The sequence below is a fragment of the Equus przewalskii genome, chromosome 5, assembly GCF_037783145.1.
Source record: "Equus przewalskii isolate Varuska chromosome 5, EquPr2, whole genome shotgun sequence".
Classification (NCBI taxonomy): Eukaryota; Metazoa; Chordata; class Mammalia; order Perissodactyla; family Equidae; genus Equus; species Equus przewalskii.
In genome coordinates, this window is record NC_091835.1 from 967,549 (window position 1) to 979,896 (window position 12,348).

At 37.9% G+C, this 12,348-nt stretch overlaps 1 long non-coding RNA gene across 3 annotated transcripts in view; it reads left to right on the forward strand.

The window, feature by feature from the left end:
* Positions 1–12,348, forward strand: part of LOC103567835 (uncharacterized) — a 50,547-nt gene that overhangs the window by 18,327 nt on the left and 19,872 nt on the right. For all 3 annotated transcript variants that reach the window (XR_011540155.1, XR_011540154.1, XR_011540153.1), the window contains exon 6: positions 12,027–12,173. This is a non-coding gene — a long non-coding RNA (uncharacterized lncRNA). The remainder of the gene's footprint in view (positions 1–12,026; positions 12,174–12,348) is intronic.

Consider the following 12,348-nt stretch of genomic DNA (forward strand, 5'->3'; position numbering starts at 1 on the left):
TCAGGGTTTTAAAGAACCTTCCAGGTGATTCCAAGGTACAGTAAAGTTTATGAACCACTGCATTAAATTGTTTAAAATTTTTTCTATATGAGAGGGCCTGAAAGTGCTATTCAAAACTTATTGACTCCTAATTCACATATAGTCCTAACCACTGTTGAATCACTTCATGCAGATTAAAAGCAACTAGTTAAAGGTTAATGCTATCCAGAGCAGGCCCGATGCAGACAGAAATGAGAGTTGGCAGCCAGAATGCAAGGAGGAGGAGTAATGTCCATTCTTCCCTCTGTGTGAGTAGGAGAAACCTATTAATAGTATTCCTGGGTGTTAAGCATCTGTGACATGCTCTCATGAGTACTTAGCAGTGCTTTGGACATAGTGAGCACTTAATACATATTCATTGAGTAAATGGACAAATAAAAGAAGGAAATGTTGAATAAGAGGAATCCTCAGTGAAAGACTCATGCTTGTGAGAACTAAAATCACCTAGCAATTCTATAACACTTCCCAAATAAAGAAGTTCAAAGCCCGGTATCTCTATTCTATTTATCCCCTGGGTTTTGTAGAATGGAACTATATCTTTGTAAGGTTGATTCTCCCTAATCCTGAACAGGAATGGAGATTTCTGCTCCTCTCAGTTCTGGTTTGCGTTCACCTATCATTCAGTTCCCTCCCAGGAAGCTAGAAAAGGGAAGATGTTTCCTTACAGCTGTCCCAGCATCAAGAGGTTCCCAAAATAAAATTAAACAGTGAACATTCAAGGACATTTCAAGATGAGATACGCTTCTTTTTTACTTTCTCAGCAGTACTTTAAGTATTGAAAAGAACATTTGATGAAGATCGTTCTGGGGATATTGTTAATTTCCTTGCCAGCTCAGGGAGCATGTTCCATTTCCCACTGCCCCATGCTTGCACCTCTGCCCTCTGCCCCCAGCTGCTGTAAACTTGCTCACAGAAGCTGTGCTTTCGCTTTGAGATAGCAGTAAGGTCCCCTACATCACTTCTGGTAAAGGGGCTTCATCTCAGGATATTTACACCACTTCAGGTTGAATTAAGTTCTCTTTAACCTTCCCAAGGAAAGCAGGAAAATATGAAGTGCCTGCTCCCCTTCTCCCTTTGCTAAATCAATACTGCACTTGATGGCTTCTACTTGACTCATTATGTGCAATATTAGATAAATTTTTTTCAACTAACATTGAAGAAGATTGGACCAAAAAATGAAGTGCCTAACTATGTCAGACTAATGAAGACAGGGAAAAAGTCCAGGAAATAATTTTGGTTGACTATTTTTGTCTTGTCAAGAGATTTTCACATATTGAGGTATATGGGGTAACTATTCAGGTTCAGTCAAACTGATTCAGCTGGCACTAAAGGACCCTGACTTATGGCCCATCGAACATACATTGTACATCTGCTTTAACCATTAAAGTAGAGAATGCACTCTCTTCAGAATGCATACTTCCCCTCCTTTGCCCTACTGGTAATGCCTGTATTAGTCCCTTTCCCAACATCAAGGTCATGTTGACCTGTTAATTAGCAACTAAATGTCTCTTTGAAACTTTGAAAATGTATCCTGAGTGTGTTTTAATGCATGTTCTTTGTTCTAAAAAGATATAAGACTGTACTGAAAGCCACCCTTCTCCAGAATGCTTTCTTCTTTTCTGGAAAAGAGGTTTCTGGCTTATAATCTTCACTCTGGCTCAAGTAAAACTCACCTTATCTCTCTTATCTATAGAATGGTTATTGGTTGTTTTGCACCGACAGTCTTTTATATGAGTCCTAATGTCATGATACAAGTTTGCTGTTTCCTTTAGGTCCCCAAAACAATAGAGAAGAAAGGCATGGGAAGTGGGTTTATTTTTACTTAAAAAAAAATAGAACTACTGGAGATGGCCTGGTGGTGTAGCAGATAAATTTGTGTGCTCTGCTTTGGCGGCCCAGGGTTTGCTGGTTTGGATCCTAGGTGTGGACCTATGCACTGCTTATCAAGCCATGCTGTGGCAGGCATCCCACATATAAAGTAGAGGAAGATGAGCACAGATGTTAGCTCAGGGCCAATCTTACTCAGCAAAAAGAGGAGGATTGATGGCTAATCTTCCTCAAAAAAAAATTACTGCCACTCATTTATTTAAGGAACAGTCTTACTTTTTTATGTTAAATAAAAGTAAAATTTTTAATCTGAAAACAGTAATGGACAAAAGACTGAATGACATAACTCCTTGTGTTAATTAATTGATTTTTAAGAAGTTTTTTTTCTGTTTAGAAAACTAAAACTTGCTCATCAACATTTAAATACTGCAGAAGTCTATAATTTAGAAAAAGTAAATTTTCCATAATTCCATTCCTAGCAGTAATAGGTTAGTATATATTTTTCAAGATTTTTTCTATACATAACCTAACATATATAATAATGTTACTGAACCCAGGTTCATTTTTCCCATTGTCTGGAAAGCCAAACACTGAGACAGCAAGATTGCAGCAGAGAGGGAGAGTTTAATTACACAGCATCCAAGTGAGGAAGCAAGAGAACAAGTCTCAAATCCACTGCCCAGAAACAGGTATTCAGGGATATTTATAGGGTGGGGGCAAGGCGGTCTGTAGTTTTTAGCCTCTTGATGTCAAAAAGTTGCTTATTGGACATCTGTTCATGAGTTGGCGGTCTCAACTGACCTGAAGTGGACAAGGAGTTCTAATTCCTGAAGAACAGCTCACACACCCATTAGCATGGTGACACAGGCTCCAGGGAGATGTTATCTATAGGGACTTGGTGGGAGTCAGATAGCATATTGCCTAAACAGCACAGTTAACACTGGGTGGGGAGACAACTAAAAGCTATAATCAGTAATTTCAAAAAGGAAAAAAAACCTTTAGTCCCTAGCTACTTAATCATCAATGTCTAACTGTTTGCCAGTTTCAATACCCCCTTTTGTTGTTTACCCCTCAATCTTGAGGGATATCCTGCTGATGAGGGGCAGAGGTTGTTTATCTCATTGAACCAGTCATTAGGAAGATGGTGATTCAGGTGGGCTCCTGAAGTTAGGCCTATATTATATAAGCAAGTAACCAGGTATTTAATAAGAAGTATTTCTAGAGAGACAAAAAGAAAAAGAAGGTTAATGGTGGGAGCAAATTATAAACCTTTCTGAGACCAGGCAGCGGCCAGTCAAAAATATTTCTAAGTGACAGAGTTGAAGCATCTTCTGCAGGTTGAAATGCCTCTGATGATGTCATCAGGTTTTCAGGTATCTTACACAGCAGCAGACATGAATCTCTCTTAAGTTAATATCAAGTTGTCTAGCTTCAGTTTGCAAGACGTCAGGAAAAAGGTCCGGTTCAGTTCTCAATGATTCCAAGTGAAAATGATGGAAAAAATTGAAAACGTTAGTTTGGAGATTTGAGACAGATATTTCAGGAGACTAGAAGAATTCAGTTAACAGATATAAAACAAAAACCTCAAAGACAATTATTAACAGAATTAGAACCTAATATCCATGAATGTGCACTATAGTTTCTATTGAAACATAATTTTTCTCTCTAAAATCACCCTCTAAAATAATAAAAGATAACCAAATTAAGACTAACTGGTTTGCAAAATAAATTTAGTTTCAGTGATCTTGGCCCAATTATTTACATAAGAAGAGCAAGAATAGCCATTGATCATACAGACTCTTTTAAATCTGCTTTCCTGGAACTTTTTGTAAGGAATCCAGATTGAACTTTAAAGGACTCTCAAGGACAGAAAAGCCAAGCCAAGGATTCATGATCAGGCTTCACCTGTGCTACCTGAGATTTGGAGGAATTCCTCTCTTCTCTTGAGGTTCCCCAAAATATTGAGGTTCCTTGCACCTGCCAGATAAGTGACCTTCCTTACTTACCCAGTATGGTTTCTGGGAACCCTTTAAACAAGGTACCATGCCAATATTTCCAGAAAGTCAACATTTGTTTCTCAAAAGCTGTCTTGTCATATCTGAGTTTGTATGTTTCTCTCAAATATTATGTTCCAGTCAAAGCCTTGCTAATATAACCAATGTTTCCAATTGTGTCCTGTTATAAGGAGAACAGATTCTTATTATACTTACGCAAATAACTATATTGCCATAAAACAACACTCACTCAGTAAGAGTTTCCACATTCTGGAGGGATCAGGTAGAGAGAAAAAAAGTTTCAACTCTGCTTACGAAGGTATAATTTTACTCAAATTGCTATAAGTCATAGTTAGCTTAAGGAAAAGAGAAAAAGATTTCCTTAAATCTGAAAAGAACCAAAACATTAGGAAAAATCAACAATCTTTCAAACAAAAGTTCAAAAAGTCTTAAAAATTATAATCATCCTCATCAGTTCATTCAGTCCTGTGTAATAGATTCTTGATTCTAATTTTCTGTTAGCAGTTTCATGAAGTCATCAGTTTCTCCATTAGAGTTCTGTAATTTCTTACCCAGTTCAGTTTTATAATCTGAAAGTTTACCAGAAACCTGTATTCTAGAATAAATGTCAGAATCCCTTCCGTGAATCTCTCTGAAGATGAAACATATTTGCAAAAGCATCAGAGTAAAACAGCAACTATCTGCAAATGACAAAAGATTCTAAAAGATAATTGACAAAGAAACTAGGCTATTTCTGTGACATACAACACTTCAAGACATTAACTAGAATTATGGCTGACAACAAGGACAGATCAGAATTTTAGGAAAGTTATATAATTTTTAAAACATTTATATCAATAACATTTACTCACATAATATCACCTAAGAAAGTTTATCATCACTTATTTGACAATGCTTCCCATGTAACTTATCACGCCAAATAAGCCTAATCAGTTTAGTGTCTTTTCTTAATAGAAAGAGTAGTCCCAGGGGTCCCCTGAAAATCCTCAAAGAAAAAATTTTCCTTCAGATCAAAAGAAAGACTTCATTTAGGATTTGAATTTTGGAGGAAGCTTGTCAAAAATATCAAAAGAGTATAAAACACTTCATTAAATAAGAAACAACATCCACTGTGAAACAATGCTCAGTCATCCATTCAACCAAAGTGACAACAGAAACAGTCAAAGGCAAATAGAGAGTTAAAACAGTCAAAAAAAATCTTAATAGAGAGACCTGAGTCTTTTTGAATTTAGGAAGTTATTTTAACAAAACAGGTTTTCTGTTTTTTAAGGTAGACTTACTCAAAGTTAAAGAAAAATCTTTTATAACCTCTTTATCAAGAGCAGACTAAAAGTCCAGTAAAATTATCCTTTTAAGGGAGAGAAAATCAAATTTTTTCACCAGCTTATTTTTGACCTAAAACTCATCTACTTAATTATATTTACTCCAGTCTTAACCAACTTAACCATGCATAAAACTCTTTGTAGGGTTTCTCTTCCACAAACCTTTCCTACTTTTCTTTTTACATTTATAATTTGTCCCATGCTTTTTTGCTCCCATTCTAGTGCTTTAGGACAAATTTATCTTTCTTAAAAAAACAAAAATATTCCCATTCTTTAAACCTTCTTTACTGAAAACATACATTTTATTTTCCTTGAAAACAAAGATGTTTTCCTTATTAATTTTTAGTAGCTTTAATTACATATGTTAATTAGAATTTTTAACCCTTATAGACCATAGTGAAAACAAAAAAGCAAGCAATTATGAACTGTCTTTTACATTAGCATTCTGTAGCTTGGCAAGTTTATAAAGACTTTTCATAATTTCTAGAAACATGCTACTTCATAGTAAAATTTTTAATAAATACATGTTTACTAATAGGTCCAAACACTTTTTAGTTTCTTTGTAATAAGAAGTCCAAAGTAGATAATCCTAGGCATGTCTAATGATAATGTTTCAGTATTTTATTTTATCCTATTTGAAAAATGACCCAGATATTCAGTGAGTTTTTTATCATTCAATTTTACCTAGCAAAACTCCAAAGTTTCAAGTTACCAGAGAGATTTTAGAAGTTATCTTAAATATAGATGCCATAACACATAATTATTTCAAAAAGTTCACACATTTTTATCTTTTTCACATCCATTTAGTTTGCTCACTCCCAATAAGTATTTAGATTGCCTTCAAAACTTAATGAGACATATGGCAAATTATCCATCTTTTAAGTTATTATTTTTGTTAACTAGTTTAGTAACAGAGATAACGTCAGCTTATTTGACCAGTAAATATAGAGTAAAGGCTATGTGTTTGCATCATATCCAATGTTGATAACTCTAAGGACGTGTCCATCTTAATCAAACCAACAAACTTAAATAAGCTTTCATTCACCAAAGATTGATTTTATCATATTAAGTTGAATAACATTTGGGCTAGTTTCCATTACATTTAGAATTTATGTAAGTGCTTACTTTCAGCCAATTGTATAGAGCTCTTTAGAAATTATACCATCTGGAGGTAAAATATCCCACATATATAACATACATATAGACACACATACATAGAGTCTCCACATCTATTGTTTTAAAATTACTGCCATGAATCAGGTACAATAATACACTAGTCATGAATTCAGATTTTTTTAAAAGCCTTTTTACTGATATTTGTAGAAAAGGACACTCAAGATGCTAGACTTTTGGTGAGAGCACTCTCATGGTCATTTCCCCCGCCCCCTTTTTTTTAAATTTCAGTCCTAGGAATTAGTGATGGGCCAGATATTCCCCATAGGATTTGCAGTCTCTTTGAGATAAGGGAAGTGGGTGGAACCCGAACTGCCTCTAGAGCTGCATTTCCATCTTACAAGGATTTTTGTTTTATGACAATTGCTCTTGATTTCTCAGAAATTGAGTTGTAACTCATGTGATATTATAAGTTGATCTACCTGTCCAACTGCATCACAAAGGCACAGAGAAAGCAGTCAAGTTTTCTCCAAGATGGAGTTTCTGGGGTGTAACCCATCCAAAATTGAAAGTGTTTCCAATTAATTAAAATGCACACAAAGGGTGAGTCTCCAGGGATGCTTGGGGTGCTCCCCATGGTGGTAAAGCTGGTGTCTGACTGACAGCGGGCCTGGAGAAAGGTGCAGAGCCTGACTGTGGGTGACAACGTACTTACAAGATTTAGTGAAGTCCCACTCAGCCTGGGCACTTAGTCCCTGAGCCAGCACAAGATGAGCCAGGGAGGCAAGAGGAAAAGACCTAGAGCTGGCTGGGGCTCCCAGGGCCAGAGCTGAGAGTCAAGTCCTTGGCAAAATGTTTCCAAGTTTCGATTTTACAGATGGTCCAGGTTCTGCTCAGGTCCAGCCCAAGCTTAACTTCAACTTGGTGACAACAGAGGGTGATGAATGAGGCAGACAAAGAAGGCAAAGAGACGATCAGGCCTCACCCTCACAGCCTCTTCCCAAGGGATACCAAGATAAGGGGCACACAAACAACAGTTCCTGGGCAAGACAGTCTACAGAATAAATTACAGGTCTCCTGTCACCATAACTGACTCAGTAGGTACCTAAAATACTCAACAAGTTCTTAACAGGAGATAAAACAGGGTTCCAGATTGTCAGTCCAATGACTGACCAAGGGACCGACCTGGAATAACTCCAGATGCCCAGAAAACAGAGGAGAGTTCCTAGAGGTGGAGCGCAGACTCTCTGAAACTAGAACCCAGAGGAGAGCTCCTGGGGGTGGGGGTGGGGTGTGGAGCTTTCATTAGCATCTATAAGACCACAAGAGGAAGCTGAGCTTCCAAATTTGATCAAGTTCTTAAGAGTAGTCATTGCAACAGCTCTCTGATTGTGGGCATGAAGTGTTATAAAAGAATATCACCTTCTCCTGTTTCATGGGCTTGTACCCAAAATTTGCCCAATTTTGAAGAATGCAGCTTAGGGGGCTGCAGGTGGGAACTGAATTAGCATTACCCATTGTTTCAGAATTTAGACACAGCTGGTCAAAGTATACTATGCTGCAGCTAGAATCAGATTTCAAAACCAAAACAAGCCAAGCCAAGAGAACTTCCCTGAACAGATCACCTAATTCCTCCTTAATATCCAGCGTCTTCAAAACCAAGACCCTCACAATGAAGGCCAGACCAAGGCCTCCTTTTTTGGAAGTCACGTGGGGCATTCCCTGCCAAACCAAGGCTTCCTTTCGGAAGTCAGACCAAAAGGAAGAAGAAATAAGAAGCTAGTTACTTGTACTGAAGTTACTCACCAAAAAGACATCTTCCAAACCCAGAAACTGTCTCTTTACCGCAAAGTGAAAATATGCACCAAGCTGGGAAAGAATCTCAGAACAGTCCCAGGAGAAATGCTCCCGGCAGCTGCTGGACTCGTCCACAGGTTCTCCACACTGGCAAGAGGCTGACGAATCTTGGGCAAAGGGGTCCATCTGGACTTACCTCCTGGCTGACTTGCCAAATTGTTTCTGAACCAGGTTCATTTTTGCCTACTGCCCAGACAGCCAAACACTGAGACGACGAGATTGCAGCAGAGAGAGGGTTTACTCACAAGGCAACCACGTGAGGAAGTGAGAGCATGAGCCTCAAATCCGCTTCCCTGAAAATGGGGACTCAGGGATATTTATGGGATGGGGGGCAAGGTGGTCTGAAATGTGGAGAGATGTGATGGGAGGTGATTGGACGTGAGGTAATTGATGATTTGCACAAGTGTAGTCAGACTCCATGCCTCTTCATAGGATGCATGCTCACAAAATGGTGGCATGAGCATGATCTGAGGGTGGAGTTTTTGGCCTCTTGATGTCAAAAAGTCACCTATCAGACATCTGTGTGGGCCCAGTTGATGAGTTGGTGGTCTCAACCAGTCTGAAGTGGACAAGGAGTTCTAATTCTTGAAGAACAACTCACACACCCATTGCCATAGTGACCCAGGCTCCAGGGAGATGTTATCCATAGGAGCCTGGTGGGAGTCAGATAGCATATTGCCTAAACAGCACATTAACACTGGGTGGGTTAAACAGCTAAAAGCTATAATTACTAATTGCAAAAAGGAAAAAAAGTCTTTAGTTCCTAGCTACTTAATCATCAGTGGCTAACTGTTTGCAGGTTTCAATGATAATATAACAATAATACCGGCATTTTTATAAAAACATTGTATTTTACATATTTCTTCTCAACTTTGTTTTAGTTCACAATACATATACACTTGTTACCTTTTCGTCTACACTGGAGTATGCTTTATTGCCAATTCTGGGTCACTTAATACAAAAAAATATGCCAAGTTTTCAAGTCTCAATTGAATTCAAAACCTTACTCTCAGGCACTTGCCTGAGAAAGGATTTTGTTATGATGATTGTTTATTTGCATTCATAGAAACAATAGCCTAGCTCGGTTCAGACAGGCAGCACAATTATTTTTGAACAGCTGCCATATGCTATGTGTGGGAGTGACACACAAATGAATGCACTGCCTTCCTGCCCACAGTCTAGCGCAGGAGAAAGGGAGCTACAGTCTAAAGCCCTTAAGTTTGCGTTCCACAGCAGTGGTCCGGGTGAACATGCTTCATGGCATAGAGGAAGGAGAGACCAATTCTACGGAGGGGAAGGGGTGGAACTGCGAGAAGGAAGCGCACTTTGCAGTAAACCTCAAAAGTTGGGTTGGATTTTGACAAGTAATTTTGACTGGCAGGAACAGTATGAGCCAAAGGCTAAGACACGTTCCAGGAAATGTGAGAGTAGAGGCGTGTGCAGAGCGGCGTAAAGCGTCAGCGGCATAGATGTCTCCGGGCTGGACCGCGGAGGCCCCTCGATGGAAGGCTCAGGCCTCCGGTGTTTGCGGTAAAAAGAGCGGAAGAAATCCACCGGTGATTTCTGATCACGTGATCGACGACATCGTGTACACACAACTGTGTTACAGAACATCCCAGGTTGTGTTGTGCTTGTTTGCTTATATGGTTTATAAACGTGTTCCACCAAAAAAACCGAGCTTTTTTGGAATGAGATTATTTCTTCCTCTTCTTTATGGCCCCAATACCTAGCGAAGGGATTGTCAAAGAAAGCATTCAATGATTGTAAAATTGGTTTTAAAAAGTTATTTCTTGAGAAACCACTGTGAGCCGGGTTCTTACACGCGCTATTTCAGCTGCTCTTGTAAGGTACTTACTGCTATCCTCCTTCAAGCAATGAGAAAATGGAGCTCAGGCAGCGAGAGCTGCGTTCGAGCTCAGGTCGGCTGGCCAGCAAGCCCTGCTTTGCTTTCTCTTCTTTGCTACTCTACATTACTTCCTAACAGAAATTCTCGTGCTTAGAGTGAATTTCTGAGTTCTGAGAGTACCTTTACTAGAAAATTATTTATTGTTTATCTGAAATTTAAACTTACCTAAGCATCTGGTATCTTTATTTGCTCAATCTATGTACAGTTAGCTCTCTCCGGTTGCTCCGGCTGTCTTCCTTCCCTTCCTCACTTTTTCTTCAGCACTTCCACATGCACCTCTAACAGGTTGGAGGCGCCCAGAAGTGCTGTGATTCACTGCGCTAGGTTACTTTGCAGATTTAAAGGAACATGATGGAGATTCCTTCATTACTTATCTGCTTTTAATGCTATCAGATGCCAGCGTCTTTGGAAAAAGAAATGGTGACTCTGCTCTTGCTGTTGTTTTTAACAGATAACCATATGTAATATAAATTCCTTCTCAGGGTATTTTGGTTAACATGAGACCCATCTTAGACTTTAACTCTGTGCTTAAAAAAGCTGCTGTGGGGCACACTGAAAAGGGATACCATTGTCTGCTTCCTGGTGCTCGTAATGAAAGTTTTTATTCTATTTTCTTACCTATAAAAATTACAAAATATTTCATGAATATAAAAATATAGGGACTTATAATAAACTATACATGTACTTCTGTATCTTTCTTTATACATTCAGCATTGTTTTGAGATTTATTTGTATTGATACATGTTGCTCTAATTCATTCATTTTTCATGACTGCATAATATTTCACTGCACAAAGGCACCATAATTTATTTACCCACTCTCCTGTGGATGAAATGTTGTTGAAATGAGCATTCGTGTGTATAGATCCTTGTACACCTGCAAGAGTTTCTTTAAGGTACATAAAATAGACTTGCTAGTCCACTGGGTATAGGCATCTTCCACTTTGCTAGATATTGTTGGATTAATCTCCACAGATGGAACTTAAAATGTACATTCCTGTCATGTTCGAAAGTTCCTGATACTACAAGTTCTCACCAAAACTTGAAAAAAATCAGGCTTTTAAAATATATGTCGGTCTGAATGGGTCTAAATTAACATCCTTATTTTAATTAGCATTTTAATTATTAATGAGGTTGAAAATTGCTGATAATACACTTATTAGCCATTCAGATTTACCCTTTGTGAATTGCCTGTAAGTAGCCTTTGCCCATTTTATGACTAGTTTTCTGCCTTTTTCTTATTCACTTGAATAAGCTCTTATATATTCTGAATATAAATAACTTTTATATGGTTTGTAAATGTCTTCTCTCAGTCTGTGGTATATCTCTTTATTCATGTATTACTGTATACAGGTTTTTAATTTTAAAGTTGTCACATTTATTAATCTTTTCTTTTATATCTTGTGCTTTTTGTTTAAGAAATCATTAAGAAATCTTTTCCTAATCCAAGTTCAAGATATTTTTCTGTATTTTCTTCCACATTTGTATATTTTTGAATATGATGTAAAGTAGGGATAATGTTTTTACATATGAATAATAAAATGTCTCAAAACTATATATTGAACAGTCCATTTTTTCCCCTACTAATTTTTAACAACACTTCCAAGAAACAGCAAGTGTCCGTATATCTGAGGATCTGTTTCTGAAATTTCTACTGTGCTCTTTGGCCAATTTCTCTATGCCTGAGCTAAAACCTCAAGGACCAATCAGTATAGTTGGACAATAACCATGCTATACAGAAGGATGATTTTTCCCAATGATCCTATTCTGGAGAAATATCATATTCAAGTGTGTTGATGGTTCTCATTAAATTAAAATCCATTTGGTACTAATTGTGTGGTTGACAGAAGACACCAAGCACCTCCTTCTTCCCTCCAGTTCTCTCACTTTTGTACTGTAAAGAGGAAATGAGATTCTGGGGTACAAGTTCTCTTTCTCTAAATTCCAGCTTTGCGAAGAGTACTTAGCAGGCTTGAAGGTCACCGCTGATGAACAGTGTGGAATCAGGCGATTAATATTCACAGAACACGCCTGTGCCCAGTGACATGATTGTAAAACATTCTGGAAGAAAACCTTGTGGTGCTTTCTGGGAGCGGTAAGTGTTTCCGATAAAATCCCACTAAAGAAGGGAGATTAGTGTCAACGGTAACGACTTTGTGTATTTCATCTCACTGTAATTTTGTACAAAAATGAATCTACTGTACGTAAACCTTTCTGTCTTTGAGAGTTGTTAAATTTTCTTTAATTTTTTTCCTCTTTTGCTAGTTATT